The sequence below is a fragment of the Pongo abelii genome, chromosome 17 (assembly GCF_028885655.2).
Source record: "Pongo abelii isolate AG06213 chromosome 17, NHGRI_mPonAbe1-v2.0_pri, whole genome shotgun sequence".
Classification (NCBI taxonomy): domain Eukaryota; kingdom Metazoa; phylum Chordata; class Mammalia; order Primates; family Hominidae; genus Pongo; species Pongo abelii.
In genome coordinates this window covers 84,307,521-84,333,971 of record NC_072002.2, presented here as the reverse complement: position 1 = coordinate 84,333,971, position 26,451 = coordinate 84,307,521, and positions in this window count along the sequence as shown.

Genomic DNA, 26,451 nt, shown 5'->3' with positions numbered 1-26,451 from the left:
CCAGGAAAAATCTTGGCTTTACTCAGGAAAGAATTCAAGAGCCAGCAGTGGGAGAAGAAAGCAGGTTTATTGAGGTGACAGTGTTACAGCCCCATGACTGCTCCTGCAGAGCAGGGCTACCCCATAGGCAGTGTGCCCAGAGTAGCAGCTCAGGGGCACTTCTGTAGTGCTTTTAATTACATGCAAATAGCTGCTTTTAATTACATGCAAATTAATGGACGGGTTATTCAGAAATTTCTGGAAAAGGGGTGGTAACTTCTGGGTCTTTGCCATGGAAATGTGAGTAACTTCCAGGCGTTGTCATGACAATTGTAAACTGTCAGGATGTTGGTAGGTGTGTCTTATGAAGAAGTGCTTTTTTTTTTTTTTTTTTTTTCTTTCTTGAGACCCAATCTACCTCTGTCACCCAGGCTGGAGTGCAGTGGCATGATTTCTGCTCACTGCAACCTCTGCCTCCTGGGTTCAAGTGATTCTCCTGCCTCAGCCTCCTGAGTAGCTGGGATTATAGGCGCCCACCACCATGCCTAGCTAATTTTTGTATTTTTAGTAGAGATGGGTTTTCACCATGTTGGTCAGGCTGATCTTGAACTCCTGACCTGAAGCAATTCACCTGCCTCAGCCTCCCAAAGTGCTGGGATTATAAGCGTGAGCCACCGTGCCACTGTGCTGGGGTGAGAGGTGCTTTTGATACCTCTTCCCTATTTCGGCCAGGCTTAAATCTATTCCAGAGTCCAGTCCTGCCTTCTACCCTACTTCCACGTTTATTGCAGCACTATTCACAATGGCAAAGATATGGAGTCAACCTAGTGTCCATCAATGGGTGAATAGATAAAGAAAATATAGTATATACACACAATAGAATATTATTCCTAGATAAAAAGGAATGAAATCCTTTCATTTGCAACAAATGCTTGGAACTGGAGGTCATTATGTTAAGTGAGATGAGCCAGACCCAGAAAGACAAATGCCAAGTGATGTTACTCATATGTAAAATCTAAAGAAGTTGATCTCATAGAAGTAGTGAATAAGATAGTAGTTTCTAGAGATGGGGAAGGGGAGAGATAGGGAAGGGGAGAGGGAAAGGAAGAATTGGGGAGGCTGGTCAGAGGATATAAAGTTACAATTAGAAAGGAAGAATAAGTTCTGGAGTTCTGCTGCACAGTAAGCTCAACAATACATTATATTTCAAAATAGCTAGAAGAGAGGATTTTGAATATTCCCACCATAAAGATATGATAAATGGTTGAGGTGATAGACGTGCTAATTACCCTAATTTAGTCATTAGACAATGAATACATGTATTACATCCCATTGTACTCCATAAATATGTACAATTATTATTTGTCAATTAAAAATAAAAAATAATGAAGAAAAAAAGGAAGAAGGAAGGAAGGAAAGGGAAGGAAGGAAGGCAGGCAGGCAGGAAGAAAGAAAACAAAAGAATGAATGAAAGGAAGACACATGCATGTTCTTACCGACACACAGATGTGGGGAATGGCAGCTTCTTTTTTTTTTACTTTTGAAATTCTGACCATATTTTCTCTACCAAGATTTCAGGCCTACTCCCAAGGTCATATCTTTTACTTGACCTTTAATAATAATTACACCAGTTCCATTTTAAAAACATTAATTATCACACTGTCTGATTCTTTCTTATCTCTACTCCTAGAGCTGATCATTTTCAAAACTCTTACACATTAGGGTCTCTAATCTACCACGTTAGTGCCCATTATTGTCCATGTATTTTCATATCCTATTGTGTAGGCGAGGTATAATTGTTCATGGTGATAAACATTCTTCTGTATACATCCTCGAGTGCCTTGTTTCTCCCCTTGCTCATGTGGTTAACCCAAATATCCATCTACAAGATACTGACATGAAATCCAATGGAGAAAATATACAACTATGTTGAATAGTCATCTTTAAGTTAAAGTAAGATTTAAAAAGTCTAATACTAGCCTAGTTAATTCATTCTCCCATATGCCAAAATACTGATTCTTCCTTTCAGCAAACTTCCAATATTTATTCTTCCTAATTCAATGATAAATCACAGGCAGTAAACTGAGAACTACATTTCCTCAGCAATACATTTACCATCTTATCTGTGTTTGTAATATCTTCCTTCCTGTTTAGATAGTAAATGAATGGAATATTCAGAACAATTGCCCTCAGGAGTATCCAGGAATATACTTCGTTACATGGTAAAATGGACTTTGTGGATGTGATTAAATCTAGGAATCTGAGATGAGCTGATTATCTAAGATTATCTCACTGGGGCCAAAGTAACGACAATAGTTCTTAGAAGTGGAAGGGGGAGGCAGCAGAGTCAGAGGGCAACGTGACTATGGCAGCATGACCAGTGCCATGTGATGTGTTGCTCACTTTAAAAAGAGAGGAAGGATGCCACAGCCAAAGAACGTGAGTGGTCTCTAAACGCTGGTAAGGTCATGGAAACAGACTTCCTCCAGAGCTTCCAGCAAGGAAAGGCACCTGGCTGACAACTTCATTTTAACTCAGTGAGATTGTTGTCAGACTTCTGACCAACAGGCTTGTAAGGTAAATATGTGTGGTTTTAAGTCACAAAATTTGTAGCAATTTGTAGAAATTTGTAGCAGCAATACAAAATTGATGATTACTAGAGGAGGGGATGCGGATGGGGAACAGAGAGAGATTGATCTAAGAGTACAAAGTTTTGATTAGACAAAAGATAGAAATTTCAATAATGTATTGGAGAGTGGTGACTATAATAAATAATGCATTGGATAACTCAACATTGCAAAACTAGTGTATTTTAAATGTTCCACCACAGAAATGCTAATTATATGGGGTGATGAATTTATTTAGCCTGATTTAATCATTTTACATTGTAAACATATATCAGAACATCACATTGTATCCATAAATATATTCAATTATTATTTGTCAATTTAAATTTAGAGATATTGGAATTGTGGAAGGGTAGTGGGGATGGGGGAGAAGTGGGGATGGTCAATAGGTACAAAATTATGGTTTCAATAAGATCTAGTATTTGATAGCATAACAGGTGACTACATCAACAATAATTTATTGCACATTTAAAAATAACTAAAAGAATTATAATTAGATTGTCTGTAACATAAAGAAAGGACAAATGCTTGAGGTGATGGAAATAAAATAAACTATAAATAAATATTTTAAAATAAAATTAATAAAATACACTTTACCTATTCCCATAAAAGACCAAGATCTCCACTACATCCTCTCCCTTCTTGCTTAATTGATAGATTTACTCTTCAGATTTTCCTTAGTTTTTCTATATTATCAGCTTCTCTCTTTATCCTCTATGTATAATTATAAAAATAAATATTGACAAATATAGATAGATTTATATGTGGCTATAGATATGTCATCCTGTATATCATACTGTAATATAACTGTGGAGACCTCATTACCCCCACTAACTGCCATCTCTTCTCTCTTGTTGTCTTTCCAACATGACTCAAAATAGTTTTGTATACTTGGCACATTAATTTCATGTTCTGTTTTTGAACTACTCTCTCACTTTTTCATTGAACAGAAATCTGTAAAATCTTCGGAACTTCTGTATAGTCAGAACCACAATCTTTTCTCAATCCTCACCTTTCTTGATTTCTCAGCAGTGTTTATAGTATATTTGCAATCTTTTTCATTCTGCTGCTGGGGACAACACATTCCTACCTCACTAAATGTTTCTTCTTCATCTGTTTTCCTTGCTTCTTTTCTTCTTTCTGATTTTAAAGATAGACAGAACCAGGGACCAATCATTGCAACTTCTCTCTATATATTTTCTAAATACATTCAATTTCACAGCTTTGAATACAGCCTCTTTTCTGATGATTCCCAAGTAGATACCCAAGGCCCTACCTTGTCCGTGAGTTTCAGACCAATGTGCTCAATTCTATCTAGTATCCCTATTAGGGTGCTTTTAGAAACTTGTATATTAAGAAGTTGCTAATGTTCTAAATATTTGTGTTGTCTTAAAATTCATATGTTGAAATTCTTACTCCAAAGATGACAGTATTAAGTCTTACGGCCTTTTGGGACGTGAGTAGGTCAAGGGGAAAGACCCCTCAGGAGTGGGGTTAGTGCCTTTATAAACTAGGCCCGGGGGGCTTGTTCACCCCTTCCAATATGTGAGGACACAGCCAAAAAGTGCCATCTATGAGCCAGAAAGATGGCCTTCAATGGATTCCAATTTTGCTAGCATACCGATCTTGGACTTCCCAGCTCCTCATCTGTGGTGTTTTGTTATAACAGCCTGAATGGACTAAGTCCAATATGGAACTCCTTATTCTCCCCTTGTCTGAATCCTGCTCCTTACCATGGTTCCTATTTTAGGAAGTAGCACTAACATTTATCAAACTTCTGAGATCAAAAACCTTGTCATCCTTAGCTGCTTTGTTTTCTTTACACTGAACATACACACATAAGTGAGGTCCTGTGAGTTTTGCTTTCAAAATATATCCTAATTCACACTGCTTCCAAATACTATCATACTTCTGCTACCACCCTAATCCAAACCGCCACGCTGATGTGTCTTGACTTTGTAGTAGCCTCCTATGTACTGTCCAGGCTATGCTCTTGCATTTCTGTGGTTAACTCTATACTGACCAGCCAGTAAGTTCTTCTTGTATTGCTGATACAAAAACTATGAGGGAAGCCGCCTCTCCAGCGTGGTTTATGTTTACATCTTTGATCATGCTACTTGTCTATGGAGACTTTCCTAAAATTAAGCATTTCTTCTTATTTCTGTCATGACAGGGGAGGGTTAAAATGAACATTTTCAAGGATTTCTACTTGGCCTTTCCCACCATAATGGCATTAAACGTCAAGAAACCAATGTGGAAGTTCTTCTACCTGCTAATAGATTTGTAGTGATTATGTATTTGGAGATGGATGAGTAAACACATGATCCTATGGACTTACTGGACCCACTTGAGGGCTGTTCTCCATTTATCCTCTGGTCTCCATAAGCCTCGACACTACCCTGTGGCATTTCATTTCCCTGAAGGTGAGAGCTGCTGTATCATTTGCCCATGCTAGCCTAGGCTGGGATCTTAGATATCCATTACCCAACTCCCTAGGTATACCCTAGGTATACACCACCAGGGCTTCCAAGGTAAGTAAAGGGAGCAGAGTGCCAGTCCCTCTTACGTGAGGAAAGGAATCGCACAAGGAGGAGGAGCACAACCAGCGCCATGTTTTGCTTCCTTCATAGCATCCTCACTCAGAAAATCTCCTTCACAGCATCCTCCCTCGGAAAACCTAGACTAAGCCTCTCAAGGAGCCGACAGAAATCAAGAAAAATAATTTTATTCAAATAATTCCAGTTTTTGGCCCTGTAACTGAAATGACCCCCTCGTAAGGAACTGCCAAAGACTGGATACTGACTCAATGGGGGAGATAAATAATTAGAATAGCAGACATATTAACATCTCAAAAAATTGTCCTAACAAAATAATTTGACAAGGATTATAGAATTAAGAACTTCAGTCTATTCTATTTTTCAATATGATACAATTTGTTTGTAATTTTATACAATAAAAATAAATGTTTTAGTTTTAATTAATAAAATTTATTATTTTGATTCCTATGATAGAAAGTATTCTTTTTTTTTTTTTTTTTTTTTACAAAATAAGGATTTAAATATATTTTGAGTAAAGACTCAAACTGGAGAAAGAGTTTAAAAATAAAATATTGTATCAGGACAAATAAGAATAAGCGATTTTGATTCTTCTTTTTGAAATTAAAGAAGAGACTTATTCCCCCTCCTTTTTTCTTAGGACATTTACTTTAGAAAAGTTGTAAGTGTAGGTGTTTCTTTCTCTGTTTGAAGTGTATATAAAAATGTTTTTGAAAACTAGAGAGGCTTTTTGTCAGCTTTATGGCCCGAAAATATATTTCTCAAGGACCTGGGAGCCATCTTTTTGAAATGTAGATAGCAGAAAGATAGTGCCTCTATATCCCAGTTTCTATGATAAGTTAAGACTCTAACTTCAGCGAATCCTTTTATCCAAACTGCAAAATCGCTTCATGGAATAATGATATGACAAGTTTTTTTCTCATTTGGATAAAGCCAATTAGCAACACTAATTGGACTCTGGTAAGTTTAGGATGAACTATATTTGGCTAGTGGTGCTGTCAAGTCCTCTTATTTGAGGATTAGTTATTGTGTACCTTGAAAATATCTATGTAATGGATCATATTTGCTTGGCTATATAAAAGGATGAGATTTCCTTCTGTCTTTCCCATCTCTTAGTGGATTGTCTCTGATATGCATCAAATTCTAATTTAATGCTTATTCAATAATACAAATGTTTCTTCCTCTACTTACCTTTGTGGAGATGATTTCCGGGTTGGGAGATTTCATTTTAATTGTGTTTCTCCAACAATTGATAATGTGTTTACATGTATAACATGAGCCTATTGCAGGTAGGATTAAGAACATAAAGAGGGGGTTAGCTTTAGAATAATAATGAATACGGTGATAGGTGTTTTGATTACATAACTATGACAGTTATTTAACTTATATGTGGTCTGTGTTTCATATTTTAACCCCAAGAGTATATCAATGGGAACCCAGCCTTAGAACATGTGTATATCCTTAATTCAATCAGAAAACTAAAAAAAGCTCAATGTATATATGCATCCTCCTGGATGAGTACCTTCATCTTTATAATTGTTGACTCATTGAGTGGTAATATATTAAATTTTTGTTACTTAATATTTATTTCTATAATAATTATATCTGAAACATATGACTCAAATTCCAAATAAGGGCATTTTTCTGAGTAACTGAAGTTAGAATTTGAACATATCTTTTTTGGGAGTATATATTCTATCCACAACACATTCTAAGTACACAGTTTTCTCAGAAACATAGCCTATAATATAGGCAGTAAGATACAAGATAATTTTTCCACCAAATGGAAAGTACAATTGACCCTTGAACAGTGTGGTTTTGAACTGTGTGGGTTCACTTATACATGAATTGTTTTCAATAAATACACACAGACCATACATGAAACCATACACATTCACAGAGCAATGTAAACAAGCATAAAACTGCAGGATTAAATTATAACTGCATGAAATTAACTGTAGTGGATACTGTACTACTATAATAATTTAATAGCCACCTCTTATGGCTATGGGTGAATTCAAATGTTGCTAGTAGCTGCTTAAAATGCTACATGATACTAGTCATCTCCTTGTGATCATTTCATCTGACTAGCAAATTGTATCACAGCAAAAAGTTACCTCTCATGATCAGTACAAAGTGATTGTTCATGGTTCTCAGCTATTTTTAATTGTGTTTAGGGCAATACTGTAAACTTTGAATAACACCATGGGCTCATAGGAAGTGCCACCAGTGATGCTGGAAGTGCTCCCGAGAAACAAAGAAAAGTCGTGACATTACAAGAAAAAGGTGAATTGCTTGATATGTACTGCAGATTGAGTCTGCAGCTGTGGCTGCTCACCATTTCAGACAGATGATTTATCTTGGAAACAGATGGTGAAAAATTTCCATATCGATAAATAGAGCACAATACTGTAAATATATTTCTATTCCTTATGATTTAGTAATAAAGATTTTGGGAATCAAAAATTATATGGGGGATTTTTGACTGGACAGGGATCAGTGACCCTAACCTCTACGTTGTTTAAGTGCCAACTGTATAATAATTTTATAATCCTAAATGTTAACTCTAGTGCACAACCTTTATCGAATATGACCCTCTGCTTAATATTGTATTAGTGGCTCAAACAACAACAAAATTCCCTAAGACCGTGAGTTCAGTAGGATAAACGTCTATCAAATATGAATGTGAAATCATAAAGATATAACAATGCTTTATGCAAGCATAGCTCATGAGCCCCTACCCTGTCTTGGGGCTAGGGTGAGGCAGTCATAACACTTAAAAGACTCATTCTTGGTAATTGAATAAAACATGAGCAAAGACAGAGACACAGGAACTAGCGGTAATATAAGCACTTTTTATTTCTATTAGTGAGGAATTGGGGGTAATATGTGAGAGTTTGGTGAATAGACAGAGGGGTGATCACACAGCAACTTACAAGGTGGCTGGATTTGTTTCTACTGGCCAACCAGTGAGGTGTTTTTGTTAGATGATCAGCTTGATAATATTTCAGAGAGTTGACTTGCCCTAGGTAGGAATTTGGTGTCTGGTGGCTTAAGGAGCAACCAGGAGGCATTTCAATGATGTAAAGATTATGAGAACCAGAAGAACTGTAGAGGTATTAAGGGTGAAGAAGAAAAGACAGAACTGAATAGCTCTTCATATCTCATAAAAATCATTACATAGTATTTGACTCTAACAGAAGCACTGGGGTATACATAGAACATAGTATCACCATCAAGTTTTAGGTGAAAAGAGAATGACTGAGAGATGGAAGTCACAGACAGGCACAGGTCACACAGTTAATAAGTGAAAGTGACCAGTCCAAATCCTCAGCCTTGTGAATGCTGGTTGATTAAATGACACCGTCTTTTTGTTTTATTGTTTACATTTTGGTCCTGTTTGAACACATATTTTTAAAAGTTTTGTAACTACCACTGAATATTATATACGGAATTAGATCACGTGAAATTGACAAATGTAGAAGATTATTTTTTCTTTCTATATTTAGTAAAATTCACATAATGAAGATGCTATTTGTAAAAGTAAGCAAAATTTCTAATGCATTTTAAGAAATCAAGACATCCAGTTTCAAGAAATCACTTGTGTTCTTGTGTTGTACTCTTTACTAGCACAGTTTTTAAATTTATAACCATGGCACTAGAATCAGTCACAGATGTTACTGGGTAGAGTATTAAGATAACTTTTGCTAAAGTGTCACAGATAAGGGGATCACTATTTACTTCTTCTGACTTCTCTCCATTTATTCAGGTTACCTTACTAAAGTGCATTTGCTACGTTCTGTTTTTGATATATGTCCTTACTCAGAGTTGGTCTCACAACTTGCTGGAAAACATGAGGCAATTACTCAAACATTGTCAGGAAGCCAACGAGCAATGCATTTTCCATGACAACTGCAATTTTCCAAGGTATATTCTGAAAATATACCTATTGATAAAAGCAATACGAAGATGAAGAAATAATAGGGAAGGCTACTTTTGTCTGCTCTTCCAAAACTATGAAATACAAACAATTTCAGACAAGTTTTTAAAGAAGTTTTAGTCAAGGAGACATTTCAGAGCATTAATTCCCTCATAAATGTCAAAGAATAAAACATGTCTTAAAAAACACATTTCTCTCTAGAGAAAATATTGCTACTCCAATCAAAAGGGCTAAATGCTTTTAAGCATAATTAAAATTTATTTTAGAGTAAATTTAGATTTACAAAGTTGCAAAAATACTACAGTGAGTCCCAGTATACCCCATAACCCAAGTGTTCCTTACTGGTAATGCATTCTATTATGGATGGTACATTTACCACAATTAAAGAGCCAACATTGGTACATTATTGTTAACCATATTTGATACTGTATACAGATTTCCTCGAGTTTGTACCTAAAGTCTATTTTCTGTCCAGAATCCCTTCCAAGGACCACACTTCATTTAGTTGTCATGTCTCCTTGCTCTCCTCTAGTCTGAGAGAGTTTCTCAGATTTTTCTTGCTTTTGTTAGCCTTAGCAATTTTGACAAGTAGTGGTCAGGAATTTTGTACAATGACTCTCAATTTGGGTTTGTTTAGTGTTTTTCTCATGGTCAAATACAGGTTATGTGTTTTTGGGGAAAAAAAAAAAGACCACAAGGGGTAAAGGGCCATTCTCTTCACATAATAACATGGGTTCATATTATAAATAAGATTTATCATTAATCTTGATCACCTGGCTGAGGCAGTTTGTAGTGGTCTTCATTGTAAAGTTACTTTTCTCCCTCTCTTTCCTGCTCTACTATTTAGAAGCAGAGAAAACATTTTTTCTTTGTTATGAATTGATGAAAGGCATGAGAGTGTCACAGGATACAAAGGACACCCACATAAGCACGAGGACCAAGTTTTCAGAGCGTTGAATATACTTGAGATGGCTTCCTTGGGTGTAGCTGTTGAGAAAAATAAAATCCTAAGCCCCTCCAACTGACTGAACGGAACCATCTTGGCCAAAGGGACTCCAGAGAAACCTTAGAAACTGAGATCCCAGCCATGATGAGACAGGAGGTCACACATGCTTCTTTATACATCCTCCCTCACTAACCACCATTAGACTTTCTTTCCTAAGAGTTAAGCAGAAACCAGCCCCTTCTGAAAGACTTGCTGGACTTTCCTCCCTTTTGGCATTTTCCACACAGCACCTGACCAACATTTCTTCCTGGTAATTGACAACTGACCACAGACTATCTCTGCCTGGTTTACAGGGGCTGCACACAAGATGCCTCTGTGTCCTCCATTTCATTTTTTGACATGTAGGGTCTAATTTTAATGCATTTAAGTGTTAAGTCTCTATCTTAACATGAACATGTGACATATGTAACATGCAAGTTTGCAAATTTACAGTTGACTCTTTCTTTTACTTTCTTTTCCTCCCCTTTCCTGTCTCCCCTTTTGCTCCTCTTTCCATCTCTACTCCACCCTCTTCTACAGCCCTTGGGGCACCCTCCCTTCTCCTCGCAAATACCCAGATCCCTCTCAGCTGCCCCTTTAAGCTCTCACTCCGCAGGTGTGTCCTCTCAACCCCCTTCAGGATTATGCAAGGCAATGGTTATGGTACTAGGTTGTAGTTTGTTCTCTGGGAAAAACCTGAGCTCCTGGCTCTCCCAAAGGACTCTCCCAATCCCCTATTAAACTTTTTAGACTTTGCTAGCCAATCTACCCTGCCAAATACTACCTACTAGCCTGGATGTCCAGATCGCTATTTTTCAGGATTACATAGAGCCATTGATGTCCAATTGAGGATCAACAAAATTTAAACAACAAGTTTAAAATTCATTCTTCATGACATTCCACCTATAATTGTCAGAACCAAAACATGAACTAAATGTGGCTTTTGGAGTTTAAAACAGCTAATTTTTCTTAAGGCTAATAAATCAAATATTCTTTCTAATTCTCCATTTTTACATTTCAGTTTAGAGCTTATTTTACTATTGCATTTCTTAATATAAACGGATGAGACATCACAAAAAAATTGTGTACACTGGTGACTTACAGAAAGTCTTGCAAAATTTAATTATACTCACTGAAAAATGCTAGTAATTTCTTAGATTTCTTTATAACTAATAAGAAGCCTAATATTTATTTTTAACCATTCTTCTTTTTGATAAATATTTATTTAAAGGTATTTTCTCCAAAACGTTGTTTTAACCACACAATGTGAGTTGTGATATACTGTGTTTTCATCATTGACCTGTTAAGGATATTTCTCATTGTTACTTTTGTGTACCCATGTGTTATTAGAAATGTGGTGTTTATTTTTCAAATATTTGAGGATATTTTCATTGCCTGTCTTTTGGTAACACTTTAGGGCATACTGAAAGTAAGAGAGTATCTGAAAGTAAGAGAGAATTCCATGGTTGTTGCTGCAATATTCTATATATGCCAATTACGTCAGATTTTTAAATGTGATATTCAAATCTTCTATATACTTGTTATTTATGTTGTCTTCTTGTTTCATTATATTTAAGGAGCTATGTTAAAATGTCCAACTGTTATTGTGGATTTTTCTACTTTTTAGTTCTCTACTTAATCCATACACACAAACACACACACACATACGTTTTAAATGCACGCAAATTTAAGATTGCAATATACCCTAACTGAATTAAGCATTTTATTATTATCAAACATCCTTCTTTCCCTCTTGTAAAAATTCTTGTTTTAGATTTTATTTTGTCTGATATTAATATAACAATATCAGCTTTCTTTTAGTGCTTGCATAGTATATCATTTTCATCTTTTAACTTTCAACTTACTTCTTTCCATTTATTTAATGTGTGTTTCTTGTAAACAACATATAATTGAGACTAAAAACTCGGTATAAAAGTATTTGCATTGTAGTTGGAGATTTTAGCACATTTACATCTAATGTAATTATTGATAAGATTTGGGTTATATCTTGCTATCTGCTTTCTTTTAAGATTTGTTCTATGTGCTTCCTTTTTGCCTTTATTTCAACTTTCCTACCTGATTTTGTATTTATCATCTTTTTTATTATTCCATTTTATCATCCTTAGTAGTCTTTCATTTTACTTATATACTGTTAAATGATTTTCTCAATAATTTAGCATAAGGATTCAAATAAACATTGCTGTGGTTTGCTTTGTTCTGCCAAAACTTGTGTTAAAATTTCATCTCCAATATGGCAGTGCTGGGAGGGGGAGCCTCGTGGGAAGTATTTGGGTCATAGGGGTGGATCCGTCATTAATAAATTAATGCCCTCTATAGGGTTGACTGAGCTCTCCCTCTCATAGGAATGGATTAGTTCCTGCAAGAGTGAGATGTTAAAAAGAATCCAGCTTCCCTGGTTTCTCTTCTTTCTTCCTTTATAGCCCTTTGATATCTTTGCACATGCTGGCTACCCTTCTGCTTTCCATCATGAGTGAAGCAGACTTAGGCCCTCACCAGATGAGTATGGCCAATATTACACTTTTCAACCACCAGAATTGTAAGCCGAATACATATCTTTTCTTTATAAATTACACAGTCTTATCTGTTATAGCAACACAAAATGGACTAAGACAATTATATATTTGAACTCTAATCCTCTTTTTGCTACTGTTATAAAATAATTTAAATGTTTTAAAGTCCAGTAGATATTTATCATTATTTTTATGATTACTATTTTTACCTCAAATAGACACTGTTCTTGTGGATTTGTCATCAGTATTTATACACTCACTCTTCTGGTGATCTTCCTTTCTCCCTTCAACTTTGTTCTTACATCTAGTATCATTTTCATGTCGCCTAAACATCTTACTTTCAGTGTTAGCTATTTATTTTTTCTTGTTGGTTTTCAAATGAAGAATTATCTCAGCTTTTATTTGACTCTAAATCACTTTTTTTTCATATTTTAATATGTTCAACACATTTAAAAATATAGGAGTTTTTTTCAGACATTTTAAAGATGTCCTTTTGTTGACTTTGACTTTCCAGGATTTCTCTTCAAGAGTCAGCTACCGATTTCTACGTATGTGTTTTTCCCCATTGGAATCCCTCTGCAAAATCAGTTTTCTCAGCTCCAGTTCTGCATTCTGTCCCTCTTCTTTCTTTCTTCTTTTTTGAATGGTCAGAAAATAAGCCCTTATTCTATTTTTTCTTAAACTAACTTAAGTTACATGAAACTGTTGAGGAGAAATTTTGTTTTATATGTAAAGAAGTCCTTTGTGGGGAATAAAAAAAATGGTTATTTGATTATTTAAACATTGAGAAATTAAAATGTGGAAAACTTAACTGATTCAGGGAGCTTGAATGAATAAAACCTACTACACTTTTTGAAAAATTACTCGACACCACCCAATTTGTACAGATCTTAATTTAGTGCAGGTTCTCTACACTAATCATGACTGAAATAAAAGGCAAAAAGCAAGAATCACAGAAATGACCAAGCATAGTTGAAGACACTGTACATAAATATTTTAAAGTAAGAAAAATGACATATTTGACTGTAATTTTATATCATGAAAATAAATAGATATTTTCTAAATTACTATTTTAAAAATAAGGATCATGAAATAAAATTTCTTGAAAATTATTTGAATAATTTTATCTTTTAGTAGGTAATTTTAGCCTTCCATGTTTTAGAGAATAAAGTATTATCTATGTATATTAGAATAAATGAAATATTATGTGTTCTTGTATTTAAAAGCAGTAAAAATAAAAACATACATTTTCTTTGATAAACACATATAAATGTTGAAAGACTAAACATATCTTTACAAAATATAATTTTAAAAATAATTTTATCCATTTATAAATTGTTTTATATAAAATAGATATAAATATAAAAAAAGTTAAGACTTGTTTTGTCAATAATTTCTTAGCTGCAGAAAACATTTTTAAATAATTTTGAATAAACTCTTATCTGCGCTTTTACAAAGGATAACTATAAAAATGGAAAATGTTACTGCTTTTTTTGAGTGAGAAAATAACAAAAAATATTAGTCAAATCAATGAAATATTTTATACAAAACTACTTTCTAAGATTTAGAATTACATGAATCTTAAAAGATTAGTTAATATTATTTTGGTATCTAGCATATGCATATTCATTCTAACTAAAAATATGACTGAAACCTGTATTTCATTAAAAATTCTGCCCTAAAATGCAGTTATTTGGTTATCTATTCTTGCAAAGAGCTCAGTAGCTTTTTTCTTTGTTTTATAATTCTGTGTCTGATAGGATCCTAAAAACTTTCACTTACATATACTATATACATTTTTTATGGTAATTTTGCTGAAATAACTTTTGCCAAAATTTTATTTCCTGGTTTCTTAACAGCAGTAGCAGTGATATATGACTTATAAGAATAAAATAGACAGATGGGGTTTTATTTCCTATATCATGATTTCAACTGGAAGAAAAGTAGAGTTTTACTAATCAAGAAAAAAATCACATGTGAATGTGCACACACACATACACACACACATTCAATATCACTGCTGGTTCTTGATCAATGAATTTCTTCCGAATATATAAATGCTATAAAATTCTATTTTTCTTTTCTCTTCAGCCTCTATGTTCCAAAGTAAATATTCACAATATTCTGGCTTCGTGTGGTATAAATGTGCTATTCATATTTGTACTCCATTGATTTTGGCTTTAATTCAGCCTTCAAATTTTCTGTCAATTAAATATAGAACAAGTGTTTATTAACTCATTTCATTTCACTAGAGTGTTTCAGCTCAGAGATTACAGTTTATTATATTTCAAATTTTGAAAGGTTAACATAATGTATCATAAAGACTGATTTTATATATATTTTCATTCCTTACTCAAATAAAACTTATGATTTTGAATGCATTTCTGAGACATGATGTTTAAATATCTTAACTTTAGCTGTTGCTGAAAACTCAGTTCTATAAACATGAGAAAGATTATTAACAGGTGTTATGTTAACTTGCAAAGCAGTTTGGGGGAAGTGGGAAAATAAAGAAATTGTTTCAGAGTATAGGGTTTCCCTTCTTTTGCCTCAGGGATAATTCAAGGTTATTTTTTTTTCAGGGATAGCTGGCAGAGAAGAAATTCAAGTCATTTCTCAGGATTAAGGCCACATTAATAATTTGATGAGGAAAATGAGGACATGACATAATTGCTGAAATGTGCATTTATGGGTAGATATTTTCACTCTATCACTTGCAGGGATCATCATAAAACATAAATCTAGTTGAAACTAAATCTCTTAAATTCTGCTGAATATACTCATATTTTAGTATCCTCTCCTCCAAACATACTGGACTTCTAATACTGTCAGTAATATAGCTACCAACAGCATAGCTATTCATGACCACTATCATTACTTTTCACTAAATTCATGTTTATCAATTATCATTTCAATGATCAATTATCAATATTTATCCTCTCCCCTTTACAAATGATAAAAGCTGAGTTTCAGAAAGTCCAAATGACCAAGTTAAAATAATGCTTCAACATCTTTGCAAAGCCAGCTGATGTTCTCTTCTTTATGCCACCAGATCATGACACGCTGCCAAACCTTCACGTCTTTGTGCACGACTTTTACACCAGATGACACCTTTTCTTCTTTCTTTTTTACCTACTGAATTCATATAATTTCTTTAAGATTCATTACGAACATCCCATGCAGCTCAAGTACTTTTTCCTTCGTGAAGTCCTACTCAAGTAAATGCTGCACTCATTCCTCTTATCTATTAGGATATATTATATTTCATAGTTTTGACATAATTGAATATTATATGAATAAAGATTATAAAATCCTTATAACCAGTGTTTTGTGTTGTTTGTCTTCATTTCCATAACATCTAATATGAACTTTACACATACATAATAGCTGCACAGTAGGAAAGTTTTAATTCCTAAATATTGAAATGATAATCTATGATGTCTGAGTAGTTTATTCAGGTAAAAATCAGAATAAAAATTATACATGAATATTACAAAATATTTTCAATGTTATGTGAGTGGGGTGCTGCACTCAAACAAAAGTTAAGATACAGGAAGTGATCATTGCCCCCCAAAGCATAAGCTGTGGGCAGTATATGTCCAGTGCCTTAAAAACTATAAAGGGAAAATGAGTTCTCACCTTTCGCTCAGGTAATAAAAAATATCATCATCCCAGGGGCTCTTTCTTAAATCAATAAATATAAATTATCAAGGTGAGGCTGTCACAATGCATGGATGTCAACTTTACAAGAGCCAAGCCTGTGAATTACTAATGTAAGATACAGCCCCTGGTATTATGGGAGCAGATCCCTGCACCAAATGGATTGCCTTTCACTGGGAGCTCTTGGCACAATCACTAGCTGTAGAGACATCTTCGGCTGCACCTACAGATAAGAATGGGTGTGGTCTGCGGCCTCAAAAGGAATAGTATTCCCTTGGGAGAGTTTGCAGCTGCTTGGATTAAAGAAGGAATGTTCCTGCTAAGATCAAGGCAATAGCCCTCCAAGGATCTGGCTGACCCTGATGGGATAAGGAAGCTGTTGGGTGAGGCTCTGAGATTCCTGATATACACATGCCCTGTTCATCTGAGAACACAGATAAAGTGTTACAGAATATACTCTCGTTCTTTAATTGTCATATCTGGCTCAAAACAAGAGTTTTTATTAACTCAAAATTATCTTTTTCTGGATGGGTTTTGGAGCTGAATTTCATTACTCTGTGGTAATCTCTGATAAGTATGACAGCTCATGCACATAAAGGCCCCTTGAATTAAGGCAAATATTTTATTTCACATCTCTTCAAAATAATGAGGATTTCATGAGACCAAATGATGTACAGTCGCTTTAATATCACTGTCACATTTTGAATCAGGGTATTATACTAGATTTTTAGTTTTTCTCCCCACTTGGATTGGTTCTTCAACAAAGAATGCATCTTACAATGAATAGCTTAAAAATGTTTTAAGTGACAGGAAACCCCAAATGGTTAGGTACTAATGTGAATTTCATTTCACCAGAATGATGAAACTTTTTATGCTATTTTGGAAATGCATTCACTAGGCGTGTTCATCATATTTTGTGCCGTGTGCAAATGTGTGTTTAATGTTTCTCCTTTAAAGAGCTCAATAATCTATTAATTTTTATCTATAAACGAACTTTATGTTTTCCAAAGAAGTGTCAGTAAAGAACTCATAATGTTCTTAAAACATTATAGAAAATATTTTAATGAGGAAAAAATTTAAAAAGTATTTATTAAAAATAGTTTACTCCTGTTACTTAAAATTGACAAATTAATGACTCTTTGAGAGATCTTTAGGCACCGAGTTCCACTAATAATTATGTTCCTTTGTCCATATTTATTGAGGATGTAAAGTCAATACTCTCATAGATTCTTCATGGTTTCAAACCTCTGTAGTTTTCAATGGGAAAAAAATAATAATTCTCAGTAAGGAGAAAAATAAAGTTTAATTTGATAAACTTAGAGAAGAAAGATTCAAGAAAGCTTCAGCAATAGAAGACTTTCTATTCAAAATACACTGGTGAAGTTTTTTTTTTTTTGTCACAGCACAGAGAGAAACATTATAAGAATTGAGGGAAAAAATCTAATAATTTTTCTATACCAGCAGGATAAAAGCAAAAGGAAACAAAATGATATAATCTATACTGAAATTGTCCCATTGTAAATTGTACTTAAATTTTTCAGCCCTCATATATTTTCATGTAGTTGACCCATAATCATCGTGTAATTGAAGTCTGAAGTTGGGAAGAAACAATAAAGATAACAAATTTCAAATTAATTTAACATTTCCATAACATATTTATGAGCAATGTCATATGCCAGCTATCAGAGAGCTTCTAATCCCCAAATACAGAAAATCAAGTAAATAAATGTTCTATAATAATTTGCAAATGTTGCCGTCACAGCAATGACAGGATGGCATGGCAGGGAGGGACATACACATTATTAGGAGAGTCAGGAAACTGCACAGAAAGGTGACAGCTTGTACATTTAGAATTATATATAGAGGTCAGACAAGGGCAGGAAAGAATTGGTGGAACAGAAAAGGGTAGAGAACAATATGTAGAAAAGGTTGTCACATCATGGAAACAGCAAATTGTTTGGTGTGTCTAGAACAGCAGAAAGGGTGAGCACTACATCTACAAAGGTCTTGTCATGCTAAGAAGTTTGTGGTTAGTCACTAAAGAAAATAAATAGCTGAAAATAACCTTATAAAAGCACCCTGACACAAAGTGCAAGGAGATTAGAAGAAGGGAGACATACAGGCAGCTGTGTAATAATTGTTAGTAAAGAATGATTGCTCGCTGGGCACAGTGGCTTATGCCTGTAATCCCAAAACTTTGGGAGGCAGAGTTGGGAGGATTGCTTGAAGCCAGGTGTCTGAGACCAGCCTGAGCAACATAGTAAGACTCTGTCTCTACAAAAACAAAAATAAAAATAAACAAAATAATCCTAAAGAATGAAAGCTTGAATTAAATGTGGTTGGCAATAGAGCAAAGGAAGATACTGTCTGGTTGTAAATTTCTATTTATATGTACAGTTTTAAACACATCTATATACACAAACATTTTTGTGTAGAATACTGGTAGATAAAACTTAAATTAGGATATTTCTCTTCCTCAATTAAAACCCACATTCACCTAATCATAGTAACAAAAAAGCATAAAGTAACTATCTGTTTTTCACAAAATTGTATGCTGTAAGCTCTACATCTGGCTATAGAATTTAGTTCACAAATACTTTAGATTATTTCAATACTTATCAGTAGCCTTTCTGAAGGCTAATATCTGACATAGATATTGGTCTTTTATTTCCTTTATAACATTTACATTAAAATCTTACACACAATCTTATTTAGCTTTTCAGTTTGATTCAGACTTACCTGGATATGAAATATGTTTAATACAATTACGGGGCTGAGGAGCCTTGGGCAAAATGGCGGATGCTAGAGCCTCTTTAGGCCATCTCTGGGCATCTGAGGTGATGCTGTTGCAGCAGGGTCCACATAGTAGAGGCAGAATTAGGTGTCAATACCTGCCTTGTCTGGCAGGTCACACACAGCCAGCTGTGAGGGACTGGATGACAGGTCACACACCCTCTGGACCAGCAGTAGAAATGGATGAAAAGTGTCAGATTTGATGTTGAAGTGACAGCATCCACCAGCAGCAAATGGATTTCTAACCACCAACAGGGGTCCCATGAATATGGTGAAAGTGCATATGTGTTTAGTGGGGGTGGAAGGATGGGAACTGGTGAAGGGGTACAAAACCACAGGGACTGTAAATTGAGTGAATGACACCTTCTATAGCAGGAACTGATTAGCCTGGAGAAATGATTACTTCTGTAACAAGAAAAGCATTCTCTCTGTTTTTTGGTTCTTAGCCTTATAATCGTTTTAAAAGATTATATTGTATCTACTGTTTGCTTTCAGATTGTTCAGTGATCTTTGCCCAAAACCAATAAAATTCTTACTTGCCTAAGAATTGCTAAACACTGGAATAGGTCACTGAGAAACAGTGAGCAATCTCTTTGAAGGGGACACCTCAATATTCTCCATGTCTTTTGGAAAGATTAGCTGAAGCCATAAGCATTCCTAATTGAAAGTAATGGCATAAACTAAATGTCCTATTTGATTTGCTCTCTAACTTATTCAATGTAAAAATTTATACTGCTGATCTAGCCTTAAATTTCATGGAAATACTTTCTTTTAATGAATCTTATCACCTATTGGATTTGGGCCTTGACTCAGGCTGTTAAAAATATCAAGATTTTTGCCCACTTGATGTACATTTTTGTATTTCCAGTGGCTTTTTCCTCCCACTCATTTCCATTGCGCTGGTTGACCTTTGCAGAGGGGCAGGCAGCAAGTACATATGTGCCATTTCATAAAACTGGTGTTAGATTTTCACAATATGGGTTTTGTCAGACCTCAATTTCCTTCTGTTTTGAATAAACTGTTCATGCAAATTCTATTTTGCTTGTACAAAGATGCGACATAAAAATTAATTTAACATTACTATCTTAAATGTTAAGTTTGCAGTTGTGGAAAGGATATGAAGAATACAGAAATCAAACCACTTTCATATTATTGGAGGTCACATAAGGCCAATATCTTGGTTTGTTTTCTGTTGCGATAACTGAATGCCAAAGACTGGGTAATTTACGTAGAATAGAGATTGATTTATCTCACAGTAATGGAGGCTGGGAAATCCAAGATCATGGTACCGGCATCTAGTGAGGGTCTTCTTGCTGCATCATAACATGGCTGAGGACATCACATGATGAGACAAAGCAAGCCAGATAGCTAAACTCTCTGTCTCTTATTATAAAGTCACTAATGCCGTAATGGGAGAGGGCCCACCCATATAACCTCATTTAATCATAATTATCTTTCAAAGGCCCACCTCCAAATACCATAAACATATGAGTTTGGAGACTAAGTTTCTAACACAATAACTTATGAAAGACATGCTTGGTCAAACCATAGCAGCCAGGGTTCCCATTTCGTGAATTTGAAGGTGAATGTTAAATCTGTTGAATTGTTAGCAAAAAATGTCTGTCATGCAAAAGGATTGCTTGCAGAATTTCTTTGTAGTCTAATGTTGGAGAAAAGGCCTGAAATCAACTAACAGATGGAAACTAGCTAAAGTAATTAAGCATTGAGAATTTAATCCCTCTTTACACAGCTGTACTGAATGTTAAATCATATATTTGACCAATGAGATAAGGCAAAGAGAGAAATGCATTCCTGCTAACAATAACCCAGGTATGTATATACTGAAACTATTCCTGAACAAGGGCATAGACCCTGGATATCACCTTGGTAAGAATAATTTCATTTTATACCATTCAAATCCTGCAAAATATGCCTACAGAGAATTTTGAGTTCTAAAAGCAATTATTCTGTTATTATTTGTTCAGTATTGTTTTAGTTTAAATATAAGAATGCTTCTTTAGTTAAATCAATTTAGCTGTCAAATTATAAGGGATACAGAAATTGATATGTTAATACTCACGTAGGTGACCCTGAAGAAATATTCTATCAATGCCATTGTTTGGGAAGTGCATTTTTCTATGACTTTAAAATAGTACATTTGTAATTATAAATAATGTAATTATAACTAAAGATGGGCTTATACTTCCAGAATATCTAATCTAATTTATCTAATTAAAATAATTTTATATAACACCTGACTCTCACAGATATAGCTTTGTATCACTTCATTACTGATAATTTAATTAAAATATGTTAAATAATATTATCCCCTTCTAATAAAAGTTATTTGAACAGTTGGAGTGACAAAATAAAATATTATTAGCTTATACCATGAAATACAAAACATGTATCCATAAGCCATATTAATATAAATTGTTGAATACATAAATTAAAAAAGGAGGAGGTTATTAATTTCCCATTTAGAAGAATTTCAAATACTTTATGTAGCTACTCTAATCCCTTCAGAAGGAGCATGACTTCTCATTTCTTAAGTACGCGCTGGGAATAGTGACTTCCTTCCAAAGAGTTCAGCAAGGCAGGGCGAGGGGAAGAGTAACTTTACAGTGCAGAAATCCTACAAACACTGCCTTAACCATGTGGTCAAGGTCAACATCAACAATGATAAATCCTGCGAATAGTATGTACCCTTGATATGACGTGATGAAAATGGCATTTTATCCATGTGGTCTTCCTCCCAAAATAGGTAACCCTAGTCTAATCCTGAGCAAAATCTCAGACAAGTTCCAATAAAAGGGTATCCTACAAAACACCTGACCAGTACTCCTCATAGCTTTCAAAACGATCACAACCAAGAAAACCTGAGAAACTGTCACAGTCAAGAGGAGCCTAAGGAGCCAAGAGGACTAAATGTAATGCATACTGGATGAAATACTGGAACAGAAGAAGATCATTGGGTAAAAATGAAAGATATCTGAATAAAACATGGACTTTAGTTAATAAAAATGCATCAGTATTACTTGGTTAATTGTAACAGATGTACCATGCTAACCAAGAAGATGTTAATAATAGGAAACTGAGTGCACTATGCATTTGATTTTTCTGTTAATCTCAAACTGATATACAAATAAAGACAATTTAAAATATATATATATTTAAAATTTCATACACGTTAAATTTTTAAAAATCATTTGAACACTTGACTTGGTACAAATTAAGATATTAATGAACTAAGTAAACATTTTCAAAACTGATGAAGAAACTAATGAATTCATGAAACTGCTAATCAAATCAAGTTAACCAAAACTTATGTGAGATTTAATATCTGATAAAAATAATGTTTATATAACTTTTATGGTAACATGAATGGTTCTTTAATTAAATGTTTTGTTTTTCAGATTTACAAAAAAATTTTTATCTCAAGCTATAAGTTCAATAAGAATTTGTTCTCTTTATAGTAGGATACAATTGGAAACATTAGTTGTATTACCAATGCTTTGAATGGGATGCCATATTTTAAATTGTTTATAGGTACTGCCCACAAAGTCTGAAGTCTACCTTGATTTGGATTTCTTGCCCTGCATATTTTTAAAAGTTCAGCCTGAGATTCTTATGTGGCCAGTTACTAATCTCACTGCACTTATGTAAATGATCAGGTCAAATCTAATAAAACTCTATTTACTTTACAAAAAATCTGTCTTTCTTTGATTATCTCTGGTAGAAATCAGGATGACTGTGGAGAAAAAAAAATGATATTTCTAAGGCAAAGCCATAAAAGAGCTGTTATTAGATTGTAACTTTGTGTATTGTTTCAGGTTTTTACTATCTGCCTGTAGACTGGACTAGATCACGAATTATCATAGTTTCCTCCACTGTCTGGCTGCAACTCTCCAACTAAGAAAAATAACTGCTTTCTTCCTGAGACCTCATAAGCAGAAATGGAGTGAATCTTAAGGAACACATCTTGTGCCTGATGTAGGGGCCACACAGAAAGTTCAACAGATCACCTGATACCCCATCCAGGGACTTTTTGACTGCAAACCAGCACAAGACGTTCAGAACTTTGTGCTGTGGGCAACGTTCTCCAAGATGTTGGAACAAGACAGCATATCATTAATAAGCCAATCATAACAAAGTGGATAAAGAAAATGTGATGTACATACACCATGGAATACTATGCAGCCATAGAAAAGAATGAGATCATGTCTTTTGTGGGAACATGGATGGAGTTGGAGGCTATTATTCTTAACAAACTATTGCAGAAACAGAAAACAAAATACCACATAGTCTTACTTATAAGTGGGAGCTAAATGATAAGAACATATGAACACAAAGAAGGAAACAACAGACACTGGGGTCTACTTGAGGGTGGAGGGTGGGAGGAAGGAGAGAAGCAGAAAAGAGAACTCTTAGCTTAATACCTAGGTGATGAAGAAATTTGTAAACAAACACCCTTGACACGTTTATCTACGTAACAAACCTTCACATGTACCCTTGAACCTAAAATGAGTTAAAAAAGAAAAACATAAAAACAGACTCCGCATTATAATAAAACTATTACCTTTCTTAATGCCTACACTTTCACTTGACAAAAGGTAGTGGTAAAATTTCACAGGTGTAGATGTAGGTATAGTAAAATTTCACAGTCAGCAGCTACTGTGGATAACTTGACAACACCTGATTTAATAAATCCTTTAGTACAACTAGTGGGTAACTTTGGCAACACCCCCAATGCAACTTTCTTTTCAAATTGTACTAATGGTCTCTTTGTATAACACTATCTGCTTTAATTTAACCCAGTTATGGAATACTAAATGATAAGATTGCTAATGCAGCTGCATTACAGAACAGGCTCAATGAGCACAAGTCTCAATCAGTTCCCCATGGCCTTCTAATTTGTTTAGTTGGTTGCCTTTAGGCTTGGGCTCTTGATGCAGAACCATTGTGCAAACTGGATTTGTTATGATCCTGTTGGTTTTCTTTTACGTTATTCTCTCGAAACTTTGTACCAGTTGCCTGTACAATCTCTGCAAAAACAATGCTCCTTACAGAATAATGTTAGCTCAGGACTTTGAGACGCTAGTCAACACCCACAGTACAAACAAAATTGAACTTAATGGACTCCAGGCAGACCTAGCATGAAAGCCACTCCTTCCAAACCTCCTTATTGCTCCAATGTGGCTAAAGGGATTTTGACGCTGACTCCTAGTCTCCAAGCACTTCACTCTAACCAACAGCTGGGCAGGTCCATCTTGGCACTGAGGTACAATTACAACCTAACTGCAGGATGACTGATCAGCGATACTTTTGGAAAAAGACCCCGATGAAAAGAGGGGGAAATGTGAAAGCTGTCAGAAGCAAAACGGAATCACTTGTGTTAGACCCCAAAATAATAAATAAATAAATAAATAAATAAATAAATAAATAAATAAATCCAGAAAGTTAAGAAGGGAGGGCTCTCACACACATGCCTATGGTAGGCTCTCTGAAGAGCTCTTATGCCTATGTGCCTGTGACAACAACTTTTGCCAAGCACTTTTCAAACTGTAGCTTGCTGCAAGAGTCACAAGGACAGCTAGCTGGATGCTTAAGAGCCATTGCTTGACATTGTCTCTACTAATGAACTGGCATCACCTCTCGTGATAAGCCCTTGTAACCCATGTTCTTTTTGTCACAAAACAACTTATGTGCACTTCTCCTTTGGTCTTTTTTATTTTTATTTTATTTTATTTTTAGAGGCAGTCTTGCTGTGTCACCCAGGCTGCAGTGGAGGGGCGAGATCATCTTTTCCCTTTCTGCAAACTTTTTGAATATGTGTGTGGTCCCTATAGCCTACATACCCCAGATTTGCTAACCCTTGTGACTCCCAAATAAATTCAATATCTTTGGAAAACTTATCTCTGTTATTGAGGGTGATACCACTAAAATATCTAAAGAAAAATCATGTAATTCATGAAATCAAACTTCCAGTGTCATGTATTTGTTTTTTGTTTTCAACTGATAATAATTTTGAGCTTCCTGATTTCTCAGGGATAAGAACACTAATTCAAACATCCATGAATTACAAAATAAAGAGAAAACTTTATTTACTGACAAGTTGCTACAAAACATCCCACAAGGTTTCAAATTTGTGTTATGTGCTTCTTTTTCAATTTAAATATGTTTTTTAAACTCAGAAGAATTTGTCTTCGGATTATTTTTTAGCTTTCTCATTGGTAAGTAATAAGTACTAAGTAATAACATTTTCTGCCTTGTATAGCCTGGAGAGTTGAAAGAATATGTGTAGATTTACTTTCAGGGAGGGCATGTCCATTGCAATATATTGCTGTTTCATCACATCAACATATTAATATGCTGGTTGATCTCTTCATCTTCAGAACACCCATAGAACTTTGTTCCTAATCATATTTCAGGAATAATCAATGTGAACCTTTTTAAAAGCACTTCTTCTATCTCTACTTTCTCCTTTGCAATTGTAGTAGGTAAGAAGTTAGCCATCTGTTTGTGACAACCACTTGCCCAAATAGTCTGGGAATTGCTGACAGTAGAGATCGGTTTAACTCACTCATTTTCATCTCTTCTGCAGCATGTATTATATAGAGATTGACTTATTTATTGCTCAAAAAATAGCTACATATTGAAATTTAGTTAAATGAAGTAAGGATGGGTTTAGACAAAGAAGAAGTAATCAAGGAGAGAACAAAGTGTCATTGTTATTCTAAATGTCACTTTTAAAATTCTCATTTCTGAGATTACTCTAAGAATATTGTTCATTTTTTGTTCTTAGTGTCCCTAATCCCTAATGCCATTCATGACACCTCCTAATAGATGGATAAATGCTATATAATAACACTGGTGATGATAATGACATAATTCTATGAATTGTCTAACTTCTACAAGTAAGAATATATGTTTGTGCTTGACTTACCATACCCACTACTGCCATTTATAGTCCCTGTGGTCTAATGTCCCATCTCCATATCATGCTTTTAGCCATTCTTCAATCACTTATGACAACAGAAAGGAAAGTTCCACTACAAATAGGCAAAATATCCCAGATCAGTACCCCAGAGTCTCTTTCTGAATTATTTTACTTTACTATGAAAACTCGATTTTCTATCAAAGTGTTCAGGATGCTCATGCTCTCACTGGCTTCCTCCTGTGCTGAAATCTGAACTAAAGAAAAAATGCAATACCACTTCTTTAAACCACCGGAGTTACCTGCCGTTTAAGATTTTCAATTAACTCTGGGATGAAAAGATTTAGCTATGTTGGAAAGAATTTCAGCGATCATTGAGCAAGTCAGGAAGGCATATTTTAGAAGCATGGATCTAATTTTCTGAAATCCCATCACCTAGGCAGC